This window comes from Tamandua tetradactyla, chromosome 15, assembly GCF_023851605.1.
Source record: "Tamandua tetradactyla isolate mTamTet1 chromosome 15, mTamTet1.pri, whole genome shotgun sequence".
NCBI classification, from domain to species: domain Eukaryota; kingdom Metazoa; phylum Chordata; class Mammalia; order Pilosa; family Myrmecophagidae; genus Tamandua; species Tamandua tetradactyla.
This window is the reverse complement of record NC_135341.1, coordinates 59,944,006-59,969,939: the sequence shown is the minus strand read 5'-3', so window position 1 is coordinate 59,969,939 and position 25,934 is coordinate 59,944,006. Positions and strand designations below refer to the sequence as shown.

The window sequence follows — 25,934 nt, the reverse complement described above, 5'->3', positions numbered from 1 at the left end:
TTATTTAAAATTCCAAGTCTGATCATTCTAAAATCTCTGCCATGTATAAGTTTGCTTATGATGCTTGCCCTGTCCCTTCATTTCTGTGTTTTTGCTTTGTGGCATATCTTGTGCTATTTTTTAAAAAGCAGGACATGATGTGTCTGGTAAAAGGAAATGAAGTAAATAGATGTGACATTTTATATTTATCTGGTTTGATTTTAGGCTTGTTTACTAAAATTTTCTTTGATGACCTTGGTTTTTCTCTTCTATTGTATTTGGGTTTCCCTAGAGACATCTTATATAGGGTTTGAGTCTTACAGTTCTTTTCATGTGTCATGTCCTCTTATTATTCAGGAGTCGTGTTGATGGGATCTCTGAATCTATGATTAGGTCTTCATTTTTTAGTGAGCCGGTGCTCCTGGGCTAAAACATTCACAAGTGCTTTGTAGCTTTTTTCTTTTTTCTTTTTTCTTTTTTGTCACTTCGTATTTGAGACAGGACAGCTAGTAGCAACTATAATTGAATATTTCCCTTCTCCCATGTGGGTTAGACTGTGGTAACAACCACTTTGGGCAGGCTCTGGTAAAATAGTGCCCCTTAAAGAAAACAGAGAGCTCTGGACCTCCTTGAAAATGGTTACTTTTCCCCTTCCCCTGCGGAAGCACAATGGGATTTTTCTCCAGTCATCATAGTGAGAACCTAGAGGGGCTCCTGGAGGTAAAATTCAGAAAAGTGACAGGGGTGAACTATAAGGATGGACTTTCATGAGTTACTCTCTTAAGCTAGCCCATTCTTAATCTATGGCAATGTCATTTGCTCTCTAGTATTCCTTCAAGATGCTGGCTCCAGCAATGTTTCTGCTACTGGTAAGCTGTAATTCTCTATCTGCTTGTCTCCGGTTTTTGGAACAGTGGCTTATGCCATGACCTCAAGGCTCTGTTGTATCGTAGAAGGGTTATTGATTTTTAAGTTTTCAGATTTTTTTCTTGCTTTGAGGAAGGAATTGATAACTTCTAAACTCTTTATACCCCAGGTTGGAATAAAAATATATTTTTACAAACAAGTAAAGAATCTTTAGATTCTCTTACGCACTTGAGTGGAACCTTAGAATTTTATGGAACATAGTCATTCAAAAAATATTTATAAGTACATCTTATATGCCAACCATGATTATATGAACAGTGAATAGAACAGACAAAAATTTTTACCATTATGGTCCTTATATTTCAGTGGTATAGGGAAATAATTTATAAACATTATAAGAAAATATAAATGCTATGGAGAAAAATAAGGTTGAGTAAGGGCAATGGTGTTGGAGTAGTTGAAATAGGTGATCAGAATACGTGTCACTGAGAAAGTGACATTTGGACCAAGTTCTTGAAGGAAGTGAGGGATTGAAATAAGCATCCTTCTGGGAAGGATTATCTGAGCAGAAAGACTAGCACATAAAATCTGTGAGGTACTAACACTCTATCTGGGACATGACTACCAGGGGTGTAAGTCTCCCTGGCAGTTTGGGACATGATTCCCAGGAATGAGCCTGTCTGGCCCTGGCACTGTGGAATCGACAGTGCCTGCCTGACCAAAAGGGGGGAAAGAAATGTAACAAAATAAAGTATCTGTTACTTTATTTGAAAGCTAGGAGATTTCAAACAAAGTTGAGAGACTATTCTGGAGGTTACTCTTATACAAGTTTCAGTTAGATATTGCTAGTTGGCATGGTATACCAAGCCCCAACTAACAGTATTCCTGTAAACCCTAAAGAATACCCAGGGCTCTGTCTGAGGCTCTACAGAAGTTTCACTCACTTAAGTTTACTTTTCAGAAACCTATTACCTCCAGATTGTTCCTAGGCCAGATAAGCCCTGAAACCTAGTTACCTACCAGTCTCTCCAAGAGCATCAACTGGTTACAGTCCCCTACCCCATAATGTCAACACCCCTTTTCAACAAGTAGTTAGAATGGCCATTGCCCAAATATCCCTAAAGAGTGAGAGGAGGATCAAAGGAGAAGTAGGATTGTATCAGAGAAGATAGGATTTAACAAATAAAAATGAGTATGACTACTGAATCATTATATTGATTTATTTTTGGTCTCCAGTGTCTTAGAGCAGCTAGAAGGAAACACTTGAAATGGTAGAACTGTAACCCATACCATACTTTGAAATTTATTCTAAAACTACTTATTAAAATAAAATGTAATTTGGAATTTATCACTTTTTTGTACATGTTATATTTCTTAATAAAAATGTTAAAAAACAAAACAAAACCGTGAGGCACTAAATGAAGTTGGGCTGTTCAAGGAACACCGAAATAGTCAACGTGGTTAGGTGGGAATGAGTGAGGGGTAGAGTGGAAAGGGAGGAGTTTAGAGAAGTGGTTGGGAGCAAAATTCCATTTATGGTTTTGCAGGTACTAAGGACTTTGTTAGTTTTTTCTTCTTTTAAAGAAATGGAAAGACATTGATGGCTTTGAGCAGTGGAGTGTGAGAGGGTCTAATTTATTAATTTGTCATTCACCGTGTAAAGAATAGATGGATTGGGGGCAGTGCAAGGGTAGGTCAGTGTTAGAATTCTCTCCTGTCATTCCGGAGACCCGGGTTCTCTTCCTGGAGCCTGCACATGCCAAAAAAAAAAAACAGATGGAACGGGGAGAAGTGTGGAATCAACGACACTAGTGAGTATGTGATTGTGAGTATGTGAAGTTGCAGAAGAAGGTGGATTAGAAGAATGGGTGACTGTGGAGGGAGTGAAAAGTGAGCACATCTGGGATATGTTTTGAGGGTAGAAGCAATAGGGAAAGAATCTACTCCCTATTATTTGTCCTGAGCAAGTAAAAGGATGGAGTTGTAGTTAAGAGATGAGGAAGACTATGGGTGGAGTAATTTTATTATTTTTGCTTTATTTTATTTTTTGGTGGTTGGTAGATCAGGAATTTAGTTTAAGGCATGTTAACTTTGAGATGTTTATTAGACATCTAAGTTTGAAACCACTGCATTAGACAGTAGGAACATTTTTTAAAACTTTTTTATATTGTGAAATATAACATATTTACAAAAAAGCAACAAATTTCCGAGTACATTTTAACAAGTAGTTTTAGAGAACAAATTGGTATGGGTTATACAGTTCCATGATTTTTCATTTTGTCTTCTAGCTGCTCCAAGAGACTGAAGACGAAGAGAAATTCAGTATGATGATTCAGCAGTCTACTCATTTGTCAAATCCCGTCTTCTCTGTTATACTCCTTCTCTCTTTTTTTGCTTTTTTGTGAAAAATAACATATATACAAAGCAGTAGATTTCAAAGTACATCACAACAATTATTTGTAGAACAGATTTCAGAACTTGGTATGGGTTACAGTTCCACAATTTTAGGTTTTTATTTCTGCTCTAAGGTACTAGAGACTAAAAGAAATATCAATACAATGATTCAGCACTCATACTCATTTGTTAAACCCTGACAATAGGGAAATTAATCCCCCTTTTAAAGAAGTAAAATGTTCATCCAGTTGTGATTCTAATATTTTTCTAATATTTTTGTATAAGTAGTACAAGTTCTTTAAAATCAGTATATATTTTCATCTCGGACAGTGATGGGTTAAAAACTGACATTTTTGTTCCTTGGTTTTCATTTTAAGATTCCGCATCAACCACTTCTCTTCCAGAGAACTATGGCTCTATGCATTTGTTAATTTCATAAAGAAATGTGAATGTGTTCAAATGCTAAGTAAAAAAAAAATGGCATGAAATAAACTCATATGCATGGTATAATCCTAATGGTAAAAAATATATATATATTTGTATAGGGAAATAAATGCATCCAAAATTTAATGGTCTCTTTTTAGAAATATGGGTTGAAGATGGATTATAGGTTATTTAATTTTTTCCTATGATTTCTTTCATATTCTCCAAAATAAGAATATATTATCTTCTTTACATAAACTCATTTCATGCATGTACAATTTGGAGCTAAAGAGGCTGATGAATTATCACAGCTATCGAGGAGAAGACATAGAAATTACCAGAATCCAGCCTTCTTTGTGTTGTTTCACTATCCTTTTCCTCTTCCTAAAAGGTAGCCTTACATTCGTTTGGAATATTTGTTACAGTCGATAGCAGATTTTTATAATTGTTTATTAAATATAATCTGTGATTTAACTTAGGGTTCACAGTTTATGGAGTGTATGTCAATGGATTTTTAAAAAATGTTTATTCTATCACAATATATACAATCTAATATTTCTCCCCTTTAATCTTAACTTTCAGATATCTATTTCAGTGCTGTTAATTATACTCACAATATTGTGCTTCACCACCACCATCTATTACCAAAATACTTCCATCATTCCAAATAGGAAACCTGCATGTTTTAAACCTTAAAATTCCTTATCTCCACCCCTCCCCATGGTAACCTGTATTCTAGATTCTGACTTTCTGAGTTTGCTTCTTCTAATTATTTAAAATCAGTGATATGCAATATTTGTCCTTTTTTTGTCTGGCTGATTTCACTCAACATGATGTCTTTAAGATTCATTCATGTTGTCACATTTATTAGGACTTTATTGCCTTTTACAGCTGGATAATATTCCATTGTATATGATATAGTACTTTTTATTCATCCATTAATTGGTTGATGGACACTTGGAGTGTGTCCATCTTTTGGCAGTTGTGAATAATGCCACTTTGAAATTTTCTGCGCAAATATTTGATTCCCTGCTTTCAGTTCTTTGGGGTATATACCTGGAAGTGAGATTTGTGGGCCATTTGGTAATTGTATACTTAGCTTCCTGAAAAGTCACCAAACTGTTTTCCAGAGTGGCTGTACTGTTTTACATGGCCACCAGCAAGGAATGAATGTTCCTATTTCTCTGTGTCCTCTCCAGCACTTTACAGATTTTCTCTTTTGTTAATAGCAGCCATTCTAATGAGTGTGAATGCTTTCTCATTGTGGTTTTAATTTGCATTTCCCCGATAGCTAATGATGTTGAACATCTTGAACATCTTTTCATGTGCTTTCTGTCCATGTGCTTATCTTCTTTGGAGAGATGTCTATTCAAGTTTTTTGCTAATTTTTCTTTGTTTTTTGGGGGGGGTGCATGGTCCAGGAATCGAACCCAGGTCTTCCGCATGGAAAGTGGGCATTCTAACCACTACCTATGCACCCTTTTGCTCACTTTTAAATTAAGTTGTTTGCCTTTTTGTTAAGTTGAAGGATTTCTTTATATATTCTAGATATTAAACCTTTAACTATGTTACTTCCAAATATTCTGGCCCTTTGTGTAGATGGTTGTTTTACTTTCATGATAAAGTCCTTTGAAATGCAAAATTTTTGAATTTTTAAGAAGTTCCATTTATCTGTTGTTTCTTTTATGCTTGTGCTTTGGGTGTAAAGCCTAAGAAATCATTGCCTAACACAAGATCCTGAAGATGGTATCCTCCATTTTCTTCTAAAGGTTTGATATGGCTGTGATCTTTTTTTTTTTCATGGCAATTCAGATTTTATTGCTGTTACTTTTGTCATTCCAAACCATTTTAAGTAAACAGACATTGATAAAATATACTGGGAATGTTAATCAGATGATGACAACATCAACAAGAATACATAAGTGTCTCACAAAAGGTAACGGGAGGCACTGCTGCCACCATCACTCCCAGAAATTCATATACATCATATAAAAAGAGTAAAAACAGTTCACTGGCATTTAACTAGTGTTCTTGGTAACTGTTAATTAACCACAATGAGCCTGAACAATTTTATAATCTTTTGAGCAAAACAATGTATTTTTTTCCACTACTCGGGTGAGCTTTTTTTAGTTTCTTTGAAAAACAAGCAAACAATTAAATATAACAAAACTTACACACCACAACCTGAAAACAAAAGTTGACGTATTCCAGTGGTCCTGAATTTTAATGTTTCTGTCCTATTAATTCAAGAAATAAACTATGCTTCAGCTTTTGAAAATGAGATTAAGCTCCTTCACCATACTTATACTCACTTTATAATTCAAAAGTTTTAACTGAAGCCAATGCTAGCCCAGAAAAAACTATACATACAACTGAAGAGACTGCTCTTATGCTAAGGTAGCCTCTTTACAAGTTGCATAATTCTTTAAAAACTCAGACCCACCCTGCACAGGGATAATGTAAGGAACTAAGACTTCTCTTCTCTGGATACCACAGCAGTAGTTCTAGTGTACTTGTAGCTGGGAAACATATACAGAATCACTATAAGTCATACATAAACGTCAGTAACTTTTCCTAGTGGGTTAGAAATAACCAATATTTTCCTCTATTAATGATTTCCTTAAATATCAAGCAGATACTACAATTCAGCATTTGAAAGATTTCTGTGTCTATTGCTGCAAAGATGCTCAGGTTGAGAAATACGTTTGTATACTTGAAGAAACACTCAGAAAAGCAACAAGACTTAAAATGTGTTTTTTTGTTAAACCATTCAGAAGCCTTCAGTTATCAAACAACTAAAAACACAATAGCAGATAAATAGGAATTTATTAAAATCATTGTCTCCAACAATAAAAATTTAAATATTAAGGCTTCTTTTACTCCATCATCGTATATATAGCAAATGTTTTAAATAAGAACCATCATTTCTGTTCAAAATGCTTTCTAACGTAGTCGAAAGATTTTTGATTTATCTCATGATAAAACATCTTGACCCAAACCAAAAGAAATATATAAACGGATATCCATTTACTAAAGGGAGGCAGTTCATACTTGAAAAATAAAAAGGAATTCAAAGAGTGTTATGTATAAAGTTCAGATATTGGGATGTAAGTTTTTCTGAGGCAATTTGTGCTTAATTAAGAGAAAGAAGAGATGAAGGCTTTAAGATGAGAAGCTTATTAACATGGATCATAGTGCTGAATAACTGTTTGCTCAGTATTTTACTCCACTGGGATGAAAGTTAGTAAAGAGTTTCATAATCCTTTAAAAATAGATCACATCCACTAGAATAAGATAATATAAATTAACATTGAGTATGTATTATTCCCCATATCTGTCCATTCACAAATCTTGACAGGCTTCATAAAGTATACTAAACAGTAACATTTTCACCTTTTTATTAAGGTAAGTTTGTGAAAATAATTGAATACAACCAGATCATTTTAAAGGTCACAACACTTTTTAAATAAGAAACATACAAAAATACTGTTTTATAAAAAGCTACTTCAAAACTAGAAAAGAGTAATGAAAGATTTTTGAATCCAGTTTTCTTTTTTAGAGGATGCACTTTCCTTGTCTCAAATTCCGAGTATTATTCATCATCTTTAGAACCAGTTTTGCTTAAATGCTTAACCACATCAACCCAGTTCCATCCTCAAGGAAGTTCCCCTTTTTGATCTGTTTTATCTGCCAGTTTATGTTTCTGGGCTTTTGAAAGTTGTCCTTTTTTGTCTTTTTTCTTACTTGATGGGACTGTATTAGGAGTTTCAATTGAGATGATATTGCTTATGGAGGTTGTAGAACTAATGGGATGGTGGTTCTCCATGAACTGTTCTTTATTTTCTTTGGCATATTCAAATAACGTGTATGTCATAGCAATTCCAAGATTAACTTCAACTGCTTCCTCTAACAGCTGATGCTATGGTGTTGTTAAAAAAGTGTTCATAGATGTAATTTGAGGTGTTTGGGGTTATGTTTCTGTCCAGGATATCTCTATTAAGGAGGCTTTGGGATTACCATTTTCACCCTATATTGAAACAAAACTGGACTTACCTCCCAGAAACTTTCATCTCCTTCATAAATTGAACATAATGCTTCTAGTTCCATCTCCTGGTCCTTGTTGGCACTCATCACACTGGCCGCGGGATGCCTCTTGGGCGCATGGCGTTTGCAACGATGAAGAGAAAGGAGAGCAGTGGTCCTGGGGCTGGGGCATCCCCTTCTGCACCCTCAGTGGCCCTGTGATCCATTTTGAGTTGATTTTTCTATAAGGTGTAAGGGACGGGGCCTCTTTTTTTTTTTTTTTTTTTTTTTTTCTGCAAATGAAGATCCAGTTTTCCCAGCACCTTTGGTTAAAGAGACTATTCTTTCCCAATGAAGTGGTCTTTGTTGCCTTGTCAAAAATAAGTTGTGAATTCTACCAGTCATTTCAAGAAGCATCGATACTAATCCTACTTAAACTCTTCCCAGAAATTGAAGAGGAAAGAGCACTGCTAACTCATTCTATGAAGCCAGTATCACCTTAACACCACAATCAGATAAAAATATGACAAGAAAGGAAAGTTAAGACCAGTTACCCAAATGAACATATATGTAAAATCCTCAGCAAAATAATATTGCAAATCAAATCCAGCTGCACATTAAAAGAATCATACACCATGATCTAGTGTGTTTTTTCCCAGGTATGCAAGGGTGGTTCAACACAAGAAAACTCATTAATGTAATACACTACAGTAACAAATTGAAAGGAAAAAAACACATGATCAGCTCGATTGACACAGAAAAGGCATTTGACAAATCCAGCATTTCTTCTTGATAAAAAACACTTCAAAAGATAGGAATAGAAGGAAAATTCCTCAACATGATAAAGGACGTATATGAAAAATGCACAGCTAACATCATACTCAGTGGTGCAAGACTGAAAGCTTTCCTTCTGAGATCTGGAGCAAGTCAAGAATCTCCACTGTCACCACTTATGATGATTAGGTTCATGTGTTAGCTTGACCAGGTGATGGTGCCCAGTTGTCTGGACAAGCAAGTGCTGGCCTACCTGTTACTGGACATTTCATGGACTTAAATCATCAGTCAATTGATTGCACCTGTGGCTGATTACATCTATGATCAACTAAGAGGAGCATCTTTTGCAGTGAGAGATGTTTAATCCAGTCATTCAAAGGCTTTTAAAGAGGAGGTGATGACTTGAAATAACAGTCAGAAGAGAGAAACTTTCATTTCTACTTCAGCCAGCCAGCCTCTCCTAGAGAATTCATTGTAAACTTTCCTTGGAGTTGCCAGTTTACAGCCTACCCTATGGAATTTGGATTTGTTCATACCCGCAGTTGCGTGAGACACTTTTATAAAATCTCTTATTTACAGATATCTCCTGCAGAGTTCTAAAGAACTCTTCTACTGTAACATTAGAAGTTCTACCTAGAACAATCAGCCAAGAAAAAGAAATAAAAAGCATCCAAATAGGAAAGGAAGAAATAAAACTCACTATTTATAGAAGATATGATCCTATACCTAGAAAGTCCTAAATATCTACGACAGAGCTACTAGACCTAATAAGCCAGCTCAGCAAAGTGCCACAATAAAAGATACAGGTAAAAAATCAGTAGTGTTCATATGCACTAATAATGAGCAATTTGAGGAGGAAGTCAGGAAAAAATTAATGTACAATAGCAACAGAAAGAAGCAAATGTATAGGAATAAATTTACCAGAGACTTTAAAAAATTCTCCATAATCAACAAATATTTCTTTAAAAAGATTAAAACTTACACGTTATAAAGGGGATATATATTCATGTAGAAAATGAAACTATAGAATTTAATATTGTATTTATTTTATAATAGAAACTATAAATGCAGAAAAAAACATTTTTCTGGATGTCGTATATTGTGAATATAATTGAATGAAAGCTCACAAACTAAGAAAAAATATTTGTTACATATACAACAAAGGTTTGATATCCTTAATGTAAAAATACTTTTATTATCAGGAAGGAAGTGATGAATATCCATTTTAAGAAATGAGGGAATGACACAAAGTTTCACGCTAACAAATTACATAGTATTAAATATGAAAAACATTTGTCCTATTACCAGTTGGCTAATTGCAAGCCAAAGCCTACAACTCTGTATTTTACCTATAATATAATTCATTATACTTAATTCATAATGTGGAAATTCCATTTCTGGTATGGCCTAGTTGCTTTTATCAGGCCATTCCTTCTGCATATAGCAACCATAAACTATGAACAAATATAAAAAACCAATCCCTGAAGGCACGGGAGAGTAAACAGAAGGAGCCAGAAATTATAGAGGAGGGAATGGAATGCCACTGGATAAGTCCATGCCATGTGAGGTGACTGAAACTCTGACAGATAAACCTCTTGGTCTTGCTGTCTTGAAGAACCAAGGCCAGGGTTTGGTGTTAACTCAAAGCCCTGGAAAGTGGCCAGGGAGATGGGGAGGGGAGAGGAAGAGTGACAGTCCCAAAAAGGAGAGAGAGAAGAGGAGCCTCAAATTAAACATATGAACTCTGCCCATATCTCTGGCTGAACCCTGAACAATATTCCAAGCAACTCAGTAAGGCTAAAAGAAATTAACCAAATTTTGAGTTGGAACCCACAAGCTATTGCAGGAGAGACAGAGTTTTACAGTTTGTGTTCAGCTAAGGAAACCGTTTGCTTAAATGAAAAAGAAAAAAGGCATGCTTTTTAGAGAAACAAAACATGAACTCAATTATCAACATCTTACCGTTCAGAACATCCAGGATATGATTCAGAATTGTTAAGTGTTCATGGAAACTGGAAAACATCACCCATCCTCAAAAAAAAAAAGAAAGACCAACACAGGCTAACTCCAAGATAACTAAGATGTGGAAATTAGCAGATAGGGCTTTTAAAGTAGCAGTTATAACTGCTTAAGAATGTAAAGGAAAATATGCTTGTGATGAATAAAAAGATAGGAAATCTTAACAGAAAATTATAAACAATAAAAAGACCCAACTGGAAATCCTAGAACTGAAAATATAACATCTCAAGTAAAATCTTCAGAATAAAAATGACAGAATGAGTCACGAACTTAAAGTTAGATCAATAGAAAAATCCATTGTAAAGAACAGAGAGAGAGAGAGAGAGAAAAAAGGCAAAAAAAATTTAACAGGAATTCAGGGAAGATGGCTGATAGTATAGCTTGAGATTAGCCTTGCTCCACAGAAAAGTTAGAGAAAGGACAGGGGGGTGACTGAGACAGTGATTCGGGAGTGTGGCTGATCTGGGAGAGCCTTCTGCACTACATGAGGCAGCCCTGGTTTCAGAGGCCGAGGAACTGAGAGGCAGAAAGCTGGAGCCTGGTGCGGAGGTGTGGTGCCATGGGACTGCACAGACAGGAACCAGGGACCAGGAAGTAAGCCAGGCCATGTTCCTTGGGCACGCTACCCACACCAGCAAGCCCCATGACTGGTGACTCACCTCACACCTCACGCACCCAAGCCCCGTCAACCCATTCTCCATGCTCCAGGCACCCTCACACCACTAGCCCCCAGTGCACGTACCTGCTCCACACCCCCACCCCAAGTGCAGCTCAACCCACCTCTCCTGCAACCCTCCCGAGCACTACCTCCCCCTCCCTGCTCCCTGCAGGCTGTTGCCAGCACATAAAGGCTGTGGGCATTAACCTCCATACCCAGGCTACCCCTGCCCCTGGCCATAGTGTCACACAGCCTCACCCCGCCCCCCACCCCAAGCTCTGTGCATCAGTTTACAGCACTCCTAGGCCCATGCATGTGCGTAGGCCCCCAATCACATCATTCAGCTCTGGGAACCGCACTTTACAGTAGTCCTACAATGGTGCATGTGCATGGCTCTCAGCCCCACTTCCCAGCACTAAAAAAGTGCTGAGCTGCGTAACAGGGTCACATCTGCTCCCAATCCATGAAAGCATAATGGCAACCTGCTGCCACAGCTCTATGCATGCACACAAAGGGACCCATGCCTTAGACCAACGCACAACAGGGTTGTGCCCCCCACACTGCTGCACCTGCATAGCTACATCCTCCCTGGCCGCTGGGCGCTCACATTCACAAGCATCAGTGTAACATTCCCAACCTGCACCTATACCTGCCCTGAAACACATCACTGAATGTCCCACCATGTATTCTGCTCCCTACTGTATATCAATCCCGCAAACACAAAGCCTGAGACTACTGAAAGAAATCATCTTCAAAACTAAATCCACAAAGAGAGCAGAATATCACTAAGCATATCACAATGCAGACAGATATAGCCCTGCCTAATGACCAAATTAAAACACCAAAGGAGATACAGATGTTGGAACAACTAATCAAAGATGTTCATACAACTCTACATAATAAAATAACTGGGATAGCAAGTGACATGAAGGAAATCAAGAAGACAGTGGAAGAGCATAAAGAGGAATTTGAAAGAATAAATAGAAAAATAGCAGACATCTCAGAGATTAAAGACTCTTGACCAAATAAAAAACATACTAGACAGACAGGCCATGGTGGCTCAGTTGGCAGAGTTCTCACCTGCCATGCTGGAGACCCGGGTTCAATAAAAATAAAATAAAATAACATTCTAGAGGCACACAACACGAGATTTAAAGAGAATGAAGAAGGAATAAGTGATAGGAGGACAGGATAACTGACTTTGAAGACTCAAAACAGCAAATAGCAAAAGAGATGGAAAAAAATTGAATTGGATCTCAGAGAAATGGTAGGAGAAACAAAGTGCACAAATAGAATCATTGGTATCCCAGAAGGAGAAGAGAGGAGTAAAGGGCTAGGAAGAGTAGTTGAGGACATAATGGAGGAAAACTTCCCAACCCTCATAAAGGACATAAATATACGAGTCAGAGAAGCCCAGTGAACTGCAAACAGAATAAATCTAGATAGGCCTTCCCCATCACACATACTAATCAGTCTTTCAAATGTTGAATAGAAGCAGAAAATCCTGAAAGCAGCAAGAGAAAAACAATCTGCTACACAAAAAGAGAAACCAAATAAAACTGAGTTTAGACTACTCAACTAGCACCTTGGAGGCAAGAAGGCAGTGGTATGATATATTCAAGATCCTGAAAGAGAAAGACTTCTAGCCAAGAATTCTGTACCCAGCCAAATTGTCCTTCAAAAGTGAGGGAGAGATTAAAGTTTTCACAGACAAAGAAGTCCTGAAAGAATTTGTCAGCAAGAAACTGGCCCTATAAGAAATACTAAAAGGAGTTCTGCCAGCTGAAAAAAAAAAAAAAAGACAGGAGAGGGAGGTCTGGAGGAGGGCACAGAATTGAAGAGTACCACTAAGGATAACTTAAAAGAATATAAAGAGATAGAGGGAAAAGAATATATAGAACTGATAAATAAAATAAAAAATATAAGATGGTGGAATCAAGAACCACCTTTTCAGTAATAACTTTGAATGTTAGTGGACTAAACTTACCAGTTAAAAGATGCAGATTGGCAGAATGGATTAAGAAGCATAATCTATATGCTGCTTATAAGAGACTCATCTTAGACACAAGGATACAAATAGAATGAAAGTGAAAGGATGGAAAAAGATTTTCCACTCAAGTTGTAACCAAAAGAAAGCAGGAGTAACTATTCTAATATTGGACACAGTAGACTTTAAATATAAAGACATCAGAAGAGACAAAGAAGGACACTGTATAGTAATTAAAGGGTCAATTCACCAAGAAGATATAACAATCATAAATGTTTATGCTCCTAATCAAGGGGCTCCGAAGTACATGAGACAGACATTGGCAAAACTGAAGGGAGCAATAGATGTTTCAACAATAATAGTAACCACAGACCCTGGAGAAATAAATCGTACGAGGATACTAAAACAACTATATGCCAACAAACTAGGCAACTTAGATGAAATGGACAAATTCCTGGAGACACACAATCAAGGTACACTGACTCAGAAAGAAATACTAGATCTCAACAAAGCAATCACAATTAAAGAGATTCGATCAGTCATCAGAAATCTTCCTACATAGAAAAGCCCAGGACCAGATGGCTTCACAGGGGAGTTTTATCAAACATTCCAAAATGAAATAACGCCAATTCTGCTCATACTTTTCCAGAAATTGAGGAAAAAGGAACTCTACCTAACTCATTTTACGAAGGTAATAACATTTTAATACCCAAACCAGGTAAAGATGCTTTAAGAAAGGAAGACTACAGGCCAATCTCCCTAATGAACATGGATGCCAAAATTCTCAATAAAATATTACCAAATCAAATTCAACAACACATTAAAAGTATTATACGCCATGACCAAGTGGGGTTTATACCAAGAATGCAAAGATGGTTCAACGCAGGAAAATCAATTCGTGTAATATAGCACATTAACAAATCAAAAGGGAAAAATCACATGAAAAAGCATTTGACAAAATTCAGCATAAGAACACTCCAAAAGATAGGAATCAAAGGTAATTATCTCAGTATGAGGAAAGGAATATATGAAAAACTGAGACCAATGGAAGAAAGGTTTATTTGGTCTGGGCCTGAAATTTTCTGTAGTGCATAATCTAATTCAACCTATCTGTATAGCTCATTTGAACATTTGAAACACAGGGAGCCCAGAATAAGAAAGAGGTCCTTTAATCCTGTATAGGTTATTGTTATGCCTGGATATATCCTAGCATATATTAAGCAGATAATCAAAAAGTATTGGCAGAGTCCCCTGAGGGATGGGAGAAAGAACATAGAGCTATTAAACCTTACCATCAGGGAATCCCTTTGATGTCAAACTTAAGGGACACCCAAATCAATAGGCCATGCCCTCAATTATGAGGGTTACTGTTGTGAAGCTTATGTAGGTAGTGGAGAAGCTTAAATGACTTATAGGCATGCCTAAGACTTACTTCTGGAGGACCTCTGTTGTTGCTCAGATGTGGCCTCAGTCTAAGCCCAACTGGGCAAGTGAAATCATTGCCCTCCCCCTTATATGGGACATGACATCCAGCTGTGAAAGTCTCCCTGGTGATATGGGAGATGACTCCCAGGGGTGAATCTGACCCTGGCACCATGGGATCAACAATTCCATCTTGACCAAAAGGGATAGAAGAAGTATAATTAATAAAGTATCAATGGCAGAGAGAGTTCAAATAGAGTCGAGAGGCTACTTTGGAGGTTGCTCTTATGAAACTTCTGTTAGACCTTGCTACCTATCGTAACCTGCTAACCGCCCCCCCAAACAGGACCATTCCAGCCAATCCTAAAGAACACCTAGGGCAATATATAATATTCCACAAGCGTTCCATGCCCTAGAGTAATTTTCCAGAAACCTACAACCTCCAGATGGGTCCCTTGACCAGATAAGTCCTGAAACCTAGCCCAGCCTCTCCAGAACATCAGATAGTTCCATCTCCCCACCCCATATATTAGTGACAGACCCTTCCAGTATGAAAAATTTAGAATTGCCATAGCCCAAACACCCCTAAAGAGAGGGATGGAAAGATCAAATGATCAAATTAATGGTGGCATTATACAGAGAAGAGAGGATTTAACAAAGGAATATGAATGCTGAATCATTAAATTGGTATCTCTTTTAGTCTCCAGTATCTTAGAGCAGCTAGAAGTAAAAACCTAAAATTGTGAAATTGTAACCCATGTCAAAATCTGAAATTTGTTCTACAACTAATTATGGTGCTGTTCTTTGAAATGTATTCCTTTCTTGTATATGTGTTATTTTTCACAAAAAAAGAAGGAAAAAAGTCAGTTGTGATGGTAAAATAATACTTAAGCTCTCTGGCCTCCCATATTCTGGAGCAGCTAGAAGGAAAAATATGAGAGGATCGGATCGTAGCCCATGACAAACTCTGTGATCTGTCCTGTAACTACTTGTTGAAGAGTGCTCTGAAAACTATTGCTTTTTTATTTCTTTGCTTTGTAGATATGTTATACTATACAATAAAAAAAGTTAAAAATCAAAGAAAAAAAAATTAGTGAAACTTCATTGTTGGACTGTATCATAGGGACCATCTTCACGTAATTGGAATCACACACCTACCAGAATGACCACAATTAAAAATACTGACAACATTTACTAAACATTTGTATGTTCAGTGACCCGACCAGCTACTTGATCCAAGAGAAATGAAAAGTTTTAAGTAGAGACACAAAAAAGAAGGCCTATATTAATATTTATAGTAGTTGAGTCATAGTAGCCAAAAACTGAAAATAGCCCGCATTTCTCTCAGAAAAGGGATAGGCTAATTGTGGACTCTTCATATTTGGAATACTTTTCAAGAGGAAAACTAAACTACTTTTATATAGAAAAACAGATGAAACTTGAAACCATTGTGCTGTATGAAATATAAATATAATAGAATGCATACCATTTTTTAACATGAGTATATAATAGGCAGTATTTATATGATCTGGAATAGGCAAAACTAATCTGAACAGTGGTTGCACTGGTCAGGCATGGGTGGGTCAGATATTGCATGGAAATGAACATTAAAGGAATTTTCTGGGATGCATCTTTTTAGTGAGTTGTGTTGCACAGGTGTATACTTTTGTCAGAACTCAGTGATATGCTTAAGATTTGTTCATTTAATTGCATATATGTGTTGCTTAATGAGAAAAAGTAAAAAATGTTGAACTCTAATCATATGCATTGGGAAGTATTTGTTGTGGTTAAGAAAACATGTGCAATGTTTAATATTGATGAGGGTTTGGAGAAACAGGTATTCACAGTGCTGGCTAGGAATATCAGTCAGTACAACTTCATGAAAGCAGTTTTGTGAGTATTTTTTTTTTTAAATAACAGAAAATCTGAAATGTAACCACCACTTAACCTAGAAATTCTTTGGTAGGAATTCATCTTAAGGAAATGATCAATGACATGCAATAAAATTTATGCATGAGAATGCTCAGCACAGCATTATATATAATATGGAAGATTCGCAAAATCATAGATATGAATAGAGGCTGATCGATTATATAAATTATGCTACATTCATATGATACGTTAGTATACACACACTTGTAATCAAGTTACATTGTTTGGTGTGAGAATATAGTCATATATATTGATTTCATTAAGCAGATGGCAAACTGCCTGCAGATCAAATCCAGCTCACCTCCTATCTTTGTAAATAAAGTTTTATTGGAACACAGCCATGCCCATTTACTTGTTTTGCCTTTGGCTGCTTTCATGCGACAGTGGTAAAGTTGAGTAATTGCAACAGAGACCATAAGGCTCACAAAGCCTACAGTATTTTCCATATGGCTCTTTACAGAAAAAGATTGGTAACTCCTAGTTTGATTTTTTTTTTAATTTTGTGAAACATTATATTTAATGAAGTTCCTTTTTATGGTAAAGACAAATACATTTGTGTAGATAAAATACAGGAAGAGCTTACCCAAAAAAACTAATTCCATAAATGTTTTTGATTACTTTGCCACATACCAAACATTGCACACAATATAATACATTGATATATAATGTAATAAATGTGACAAGCATTTCAGTTCTTGTTCTTAAGAGGTTTAAATTTGGTAGGAGAGATGGTCATTAAATAAATGTTTAAGTTAAAATTGTGGTTAATACTATGAAGAGAACTGAGGAAATGTTAATGAGTTATTTCTACATACTGATAATATTGGTGATTTTTTAAATTTGTTCTTTGAGCTTTTTTTTTTTACATTTATCAATTATTTTTCATTGGATAAAGGTAGGATTTGACTAGATAACTGGACATTTTGCTTTGGAAATTTTTGAAACTTTAAAGTTGCTCTTAATTTACAGATATAATTAAATTTAATAGCATTCTTTTAAAATATTTATTGAATGCCTATCACATGTTGTACATTATAAGAAGTGCTATAAAGTCAGAGTAGAAAGAAGTATGAGATTTGCTTTTATGGACTCTCTTGTGTGGTTGAGGAGAGACAAATCAGGTATACCATAAATAGAATTAAGCCATATAAAATAATTTGTAATAAAGTACCTGTATATTAGTTTGGAAAAAATAAAAGCCAATGAGTTCTAATTTAGTTGGGTGAGGCTTAATGAAGAATAAGGGCCAGGAGCTGGATCTTGAAGTATGAATTGGGTAAGTGTGGAGAAGCTGGGAAAACATATCAAACCATAAACTCAGGATTGGAGTCCCGGAGGTAAGAATGGGCATGATGTGTCCATGTAGTTGCAAAGAGATTGGCCGTAAGAGACAGTAGTGCATTTTAGAGATAGTTGACAAATAAAGGCTGGGAGTCAAGCCTGTTTTTGGAGTGACTTAAAAACCAAAACAGATTAGATTGGATTCCTAGTAAGAAATAAGATGCATCTGCAGTCCATCCTCTCTCCCTTCCTTTTCCTCCATCATCTCTCCTCTGCTCCTTTCTCCCTTCCTAAAAGAAAACTTTGTAAAAATAGAATTGAAAGATCAATTTGACAATAGAATACAAGAAGACAACTTTTCTTTCCAAATATTGATTTTTGCATTTCTTTTATAGCTAGAAGCTGTTGTTCATTAGCAGTGACAGGGAGCAGTGTGTGTTTTTCAGAGCTAAAGGCATACCCCTGTTTGAAACTGCTGTAGCATAACCCCTAGCATTTATTAAGTATCAGGCTACAGTGTGAGGATAAGCACTACTGCAGTGTGGTCCTTCTGCAGAGTTGGCTGTGAATTTGTTGAAACTTTTTTTTCCATTCTTACAGGTGTTCTTAGACATGCCTTCGTCATTATCTTTTCTGAGAAGTTGATTTGTCAGAATTTCAAGTCTAGCATTTTATGTTACTTAAAGTCATTAGAGCTAAAGAAAAACCCTTTTGCCTACAAGTGACTGAATAGCCAGACAGCAGCGCATTGTATTAGTTTAATAATGATTGACTTCTGTTTACAGAATCGGAAGTTTTATAATGTCAAACTGCCTTTTCCCCTAGTCAGCGCCAATAGTTTTACTTTACCTTCTAATATGATGCCCAGTATTCTTACCTTTAAATGCATGAATAATCAACTTACATTGAGTTTTTTCATCCGTTGATTCTTCTTCATAACATTAAATCTTTGGTTTTAATGGTGACCAAACTCAAAAACATATTAATAGATATCTTTACTTATTTCAGCTGTCTCAGCTAGCATTATCTAAAGCAAAGCTAGAGAAAGCCTGATTTGACTTTATTAAAGTAGATTAATTAGGATATATCTTCCAGCAAGATGTCCAGGTCTGCACATACAAGCTCAGCTTCCTTCTGACTTTCTGAACTTTACTATGTATTTATTGCCAAAATATTTTCATAGTTTAATCCCATACTCTCACCTCCGTAGTCATGACATTGTGAAAGGACCAGTTCTTGTATAAAATTAAAGTAATGGGCAGAATCTTTAAATAGCATCTTTTCCAATGTCCTTTTTGTAAAGCTTAGGTAGATGACTAGCCTTAGGTTAAACTATGAATTGATATTAAATGTAAAATATACTGGATCATATTTGCCTGTCATCTCTCCCATAGATACGATGTTTCCTTAACTCATAAAATTTAAAGTTTGAAAATTAGAATTTCTTATCTTATCGAATGTTTTAGTAACCATACTTTTTGATGTACTAGTGTGGAAAATTTGAACTGTCCTTTTCCCTCTTATTTTGCCTCTAGGAGACCATACATAGTTGATTTGTTATGTTTGAGTTTCTTAAGGAGCTTTTCAGTTTCGTTAGTGTCCCATGATTTTCAAACTGAAACTATTTATTCAGTGCTTCAGAGATGAAAGTTTCATGCAGTTTCTTCTATGTTATCTCTTCCTTTCACAGGATCTGTGGTCAAATCTGTTCATAGGATGAGATTCAAATGATCATATTCTTATGGTAGAAGCTCTACTCTGCCTTTAGGATTGAAGTGTGTTTGATCTTCCTATTTCACACATAGCCTAGATTAGTGGTCCTCAACTCTCACTATACGTCAGAATGACCTGGGAAGCTTTTTAAAAATACCAGTGCAGGGATTCCTTTCCAAGGAGAAGTACTGGTATTTTTTCTAAAGGAATTCTAATGGTTAAGAAACACTAGGTTAACCAAAGGGACAGAATTGCCTCTTAGAGCAGCGCATAATATCAGGGCATATGGATTTTACTCTGGTTTTGTCAATTTTCTTTGTATATTTTAAAGTTATTTACTTCACTACCAAGTATATTTTTAAAGTTATTTACTTCACTACCAAGGACAGTCTTTTCGACACAAACTATAAGTTTTTGTGTTTTATTGCTGTTGTTGATGTATTTTTTTGTTTGCTTTTTTTATTTATTTTTTTGCTTTTTTATCCCTTACTTGCAATTTGTAGGTTGCGCCCCAAATTATCTAGGCTAGCCTTCAAGTTCTTTTCCAGTGGGCAAAGGATCCTTAGCAGGCTCTTAGGAAACGATAGGCCTAAGTATGCTCTTGCAGTCCTGTACTTTGGACCCCCTCTTCTGTCTTATAAATTAGTTGACTCCTTCCTTTTCTTCTTTCCTATTCTGAAAATTATTGACCTCTTGGTTCACAGTCGTCACCCTCCTCAGCAGTCTTTCTCTCCTTTATGTTCCATCAGTACATTCTCTGCTTTGTCCCGTTTCATATATAGGTTCTAACCCAAATGAGCAGAGATTCATTTGATTGTTTTTTAATCCTAAATCTACAGGAGGTAATGAGAAAATTAGTTTATAAATTTAGTGAAGAAAATTATTATGACATGAAGAAAAAGTCTTTAACCACCACGTGCATGTATCCTCTGTCCTCACCAAAATCATGGCTCTGTTGCTGAACACAGTAGATAAGGGGGCACTGGTGATCTCCCCTGCTTGGCAGCAGGCTTGTGTGGTGACACAAAGATACACATTTACATTCCAAAATTGTTTATGGATTAAGCTATAATTTGGTTCCATATAGAGAATATGTATTATTGAGATTATAATACACATAAGAGAGTTGAGTTTTTAGAAGTCTTACTTGGATTTTAAAAGCTCATGACTTTCTTATCAAGTTAGTATTGTAATCCTTTGTGTTGTCTAAGTAAATTCTCAACTCATTCTGTCATGTTACCCTGATGGTACATACATTTTAGACTTGCAAATGCCCAGTTTTCTGATTTTCATTTAAAAAGGCTGAGTCTCATATACCACTGTTGAGTTGTATAGTTTGGTGGTCTTGTTGGCTAGTTAATTCTCTTTCATATTTATCGTATAACTCTTTTTATGACCTCCTTGTTTTTTATGGACCTATTTGAACATCAGTAGTTCTACTGCATGGAATAAAGTAAGCTTAGATGAGTAGCCAGGAAACCCCTTGGCATTTTTTACCTTGATAGAGCACTGGTTTTCCTATAGAGAGTTGTATTAGGTAGTTCATACAGGGTTAATATTACTGAGTTTGGAATCTTCACCTTTTTTCCCTATAAATTTTAATTTGTCATTTAATGAATGTAAAGTTATGCAAAGCATTTATATTAAATAGACATGTTAAGTTTGTCCTTTCTATCTGTTACATGGTTCCTACTGAGAGTGTTAATATTCAAATATTCATTTGTGATTTGTTGTTTAGGATTATGACTATTTGTACCTTTTTCTTCATCTTTTAATTGTTATTAAAGAATGCATTCCATGATGATATTTTTCATTAGTGGGTGAGCCAATTCAGTTTTCTTCTTTTCAAAAGGGAAACCTTTTGTTTTAAAGGAAAAGTTCCAGGGTATCAGGAAATAGGCTATGATATTTATAATCTGCTTAGGAACTAAAATATATTCTGAAGTAAAAATTGAAGCTCAATTGCCCTCTAGGGGTTCAGTTTTAACATAACACTTATAAAAATAATTTAGATAATTTTTCGGAGAGGTAGATCTTTTGAAGGCAAGAGCTCTATTTTTTCATTTTATGTTACAGCGTGTCTAGTCAACAACAAGGTTTTGATTGTTTATTGCAAATGAGGACATGTCCTCAACTGTAACCTATAGACAGTTAAAACATCCTTTTTTTTTTTTTAAGTCAAGACATCTGTGCCAGAACAACCCAATGATAAATACATTTTCAAGAATTATTTGGTCACCAATCCACAGATTCTTTTCTAAGATGCTTTTGTCACCTTAGTGTCACGTATAGCAGTTTTAAGTCAGTTCCCTCCCTTGCTCTGTTCAAACCCAGTGATAGACCCCAGGGAAGTGGTTTCATTAAGAAATCCTCTCTTAAGCTTTTAGGATATGGCCATTATAAACTTTTTTCCTTTGGGTTTCATCACCTATGATTGGCATCTTTTTCTGGATAGGTGAGAATCCTTCTCCCAGTTGAAATTTATTTGTTATTGGCTCTTGCCTACATTGTATCCCAGTTTGTATTGCTTGAGGTCCAGTTGGTTCTTTCTGGAATCTGTATCAGCTACAAAGTGATTTACTTTGTTATTACAGTTACATTTTTTGCTGTTTTGGTAAGAGGTCTTCTTTTTTTTCATTATTAAAGAAGTTAACTAAACTTTGGCTTACAGAAACTCTGTATTTGCCATTTATGTATGCAGATATTTAAAGGCTTTGAATATTTCAGTACATTTCTATATCAAATATGAAAATTCACATGGTATTGAAATACTTTAAACACTGCATGTATGTCTGTGTAGCAGAAGTTATATACATTTGCAATGTGTAAATGCATCCACTTTATCTCCATCTTGTGGTAGAAAAATATGCAAATCTTGTCCTTAGGAATATATGTAGTTAAGGCTTATTCATCTTTACATTGACTTACCTCTGCTCCCTCTCAGTATGTAAATGTGATGTTAAATGTTCCATATTTACTTAGAACATTTTGGACTTTACTCATAAAGCCAATTAAAAATAATTTTAGGATTTATAGTTGTTATTGAGGAAGAAATCCAGAATTGCAACTACCATATTCCAAATTTGTTTTGGGATATTGAAACAAAGAACATGAGTATTTTAATAATGGTTGAGGGAAACATCAAAACAGAGATAGTTAGCTGCTTACTTGAAAAGGTAATTTTGTGTTGTTAAACTCAAGTCTGATATGCTTACATGATAAATCTATGAAGTTTCATAGATTGCTTCTTGCTTATTACAATAGTTATTTAAAAATATTTTTCATTTTTGTAGTTTCTGGTTTTCGAATGTGGTCATAGTCCTTTAGTGGATAATTATAATTTAAAGATTATTTTTTAAAGTAAATGAAAAAATTAGTGTGAAAACACATTGTAAACAGTAGCATTTTATACAGATGTAGGATCATATCTTTTAAAAATACCTGGTATGAAATATATGTTGGGAAAACCATATCAAAGATTTAAGAATGCATTTCAGATCACGTTTATGTTATTCTTTTACTTTTTTAATTTTGGGGGGAGTGTTTTTTCATTGTGACATTTACCTATTGATAGATTTTTATTATTCCTTGAGGTTATTTTAAAAGTTTTTTGAGTTAAGACTAGTGAATTTATAAAGCATTATTAATTTGGAGTTAGTTTTCATATAGAAAAAACTATAAAGTACTCTAGGAATTCAGAAGGAATATGGTAGTTAACTCTCAAGTATTTAAGAAGAATTTTATACAGACTTTAGCTAGGCTAGTTAGTTAAATAGCTTTATTTGTTCTTTTTTAACTGTTTTTTTTATCTTATTAAGTTTTGGGGAAGAAATAATCTGTGAACTGGCAACATCAAAATCACATCTATTTAGAGGATATTCTAAATAGGAGTTGAAGTGTGGAAATTGAATTTAGCACAAGTTTGTGAAACAGTGAGCAGATCAGCCAAACGATGTAAGATTCTTTAGTTGCAGATTAAAGTCATGTTTTAATGTTCCTTGAAAACAGGCAAAGAAGTCTAGACTTGATAAAAAAAAGAAAGCAGGGATTTGGATGAAGCAGAGATTTTTATTTAGGGTGAGTTCTGTGATCTTAGAAACTTCACGTGTAATGGAGCTTTTGAGGTTAACTAGTCCCGATGGAGGAATTTTCCCACAATATGTAAGACTTTCCATTTTCAATACCTCTACTTCAATTAAGACTCATTATTTACTTCCCCTTGCATTTTATTGTTAGTTTTTAAGAAAAAAGTCATTGTTGCTAAAAATGATAAATACCCAATTTATATAATGTAAGGTGTGCAGAAAATATGAAATTCTCTCCAAAAATTTCCACCAAATTCCACCACTCACAAATCCAGACATTTCTTTGTGAACATGTGCAGACGAGATTGTATAATACAAACTTTTTTTTAAAGTTGAATTTAGCAGAACAAAGGAAACCAAAATGAAACTAAAAGATGTGCTGATGTTCAGATAAGTGTTTCTTGATGAAAGGCAGTTACTTCTATTTTTGCTTCAAATCATTTAAGAAAAAATATTACGGAAGCCCATAATAAGTTTGAGTCATTGTGTGTTTTTTTAAACCCCATGTTCTAATTTTGGAAAGTATCGATTAATTCCCTGCTTTAGAAGTATAATTATAGTTCTCTCACCTCTTCTCTTTTAGGTCTGTTTTTTAAGTTTATCTTTACATTGTTGAAATTTATACCTATGTTTTCTTCTCTAACCATAAATTCAGTGCTTACCACCTCTTCTTTACTTAGTTATTTGTTTTGATCCATTGCTTGATTAGCTATATTTCATTTTCAAATAGTTTATTTAAGCAAGGTCTTTATTTTGTAGAATCCTTAAAATCATTCATTTTTGGAAATGACTTCCTTTTTCCTTATACGTGTATCGTATATAGGTTGGGTATCATAGTCTCAGGACATATTTTCTTTCCTTAAGAATTTTGTATGCAGTGAACCCGTATTTTCTGACATTGAATGTTGCTGTGGGAAGTCTGAAGCCAGCCTGATTTCCATCTACCAAGCTCCACCCCCCCCATCCAAACTGCCATATTTACTTGATTTTTCTGCTTGGATAGTTGAAGAACTCTTTATTTTTGAGTTTAGTAACTTCACTTTTTATCTTCATTTTTAATGTTGATTGTTCTGTATCTTTTTTTCTGGGAAGTATTGTGTCCTTTTGATTTGTAGATTCAGTTCTGCATATCAGAAACCTTCTCTTAAATTGTAATTTTAAATAATTTTCTTTTTCCTTTTTTTCCTTTACTTGGTACTAATTGCTGTGTAACAAATTATCCCAAAACTTAGTGGCTTCAGACAACACACATTTATTATCTCACCGTGTCAGTGGATCACAAGTCGGAGTTTGACTTACCTTGGTTCTCTGCTTCAAGGCTGCAATTATGGTATCTGCCTAGGGGTAGGTACCTAGAGGTGTAGTCTTATCTGAAGGCTCAAATGGGGAAGGGCCTGCTTCCAAACTCATTTTTGGCAGCATATGTGTCCTCTCCAGCTGTTGGCCAGAGGTTCCTTACCACATGAGCTTCTCCCATGTGGCAGTTTGTTTCATCGGAGCACGTGAGCCAAGAAGGCAACAGAGAGCATCTGCTAACCAGATAGAAGCCACATTCTTTTGTAACCTAAGTGGCCGCCCATCAGCATTGCCATTTTTCTTGGTTAGTTGCAAGTCACAAAGTTCTGTCTACCTTCCAGAGGAGGGGTTACGCATGGTCGTGGATACCAGGAGGTTGGGTCATTGGGGGCAATCTTAGAAGCGCTACCTTAGTAGTTGCCTACTTAACCTTGCTTTTTCTTTGTTTGCAAAATACTTTTTTTCCTCTGTATTTACTGTATCTTCAGTCATACTTATAAAATCTATAATTTGAATTTTAGCTGTGTCTGTTTTGCTCCTTTTATATTTGTAATATATTTATTTGCACTGTTAGGGATTTATTTTGGTCTTCTCAGTTACTTATTTTTGTCTCTTCTTTCATCTCATTCTATTTTATCAACTTATACTTGAAGTCTAGTTTTCTTGAATATATGTTCTTAAGTTCTTATGTACATTTGAATGCATCTTCTTTTCCTTAGGGCATGTTTGCAGAGTTGCCCTGCTGTGTTTCTAAAAAACTGTGGGTGAATTCTCCTTAACACACTCAGGACCTTTTTCTGATGTATTTGTTTCCCCCTGTGGTCTGTAGCGTTAGGACAGGGGTGTTCCGTGTACTTTCTTGAAGCCTGGGTGGGAGGGGGAGGGGGAGAGGGAGTGCATTAGCCATTGCGTTGTCGTTGTTTTTTTTTAATATCTTTCAGGAATGCTTCTCTTTTCCTGTGGGGTTACCTTTGGATATTCTTTTTCATTAAGTATAATTAATGCCGTGAAGAAGCATATACCTGCTGAAATCCTTTGACCGTAGGTAGGAGCTTTTATTCAAAAAAGGCTTTTTAGTTTT

At 35.5% G+C, this 25,934-nt stretch overlaps 1 protein-coding gene and 1 pseudogene across 1 annotated transcript in view; one reads left to right on the top strand and one right to left on the bottom strand.

Moving 5' to 3' along the window:
* CMC1 (C-X9-C motif containing 1) overlaps positions 1-25,934 on the top strand; it is a 116,817-nt gene that overhangs the window by 56,982 nt on the left and 33,901 nt on the right. The gene's annotated exons all lie outside the window — the stretch shown is intronic.
* On the bottom strand, positions 7,204-7,794 carry LOC143658003 (RWD domain-containing protein 4 pseudogene; annotated as a pseudogene).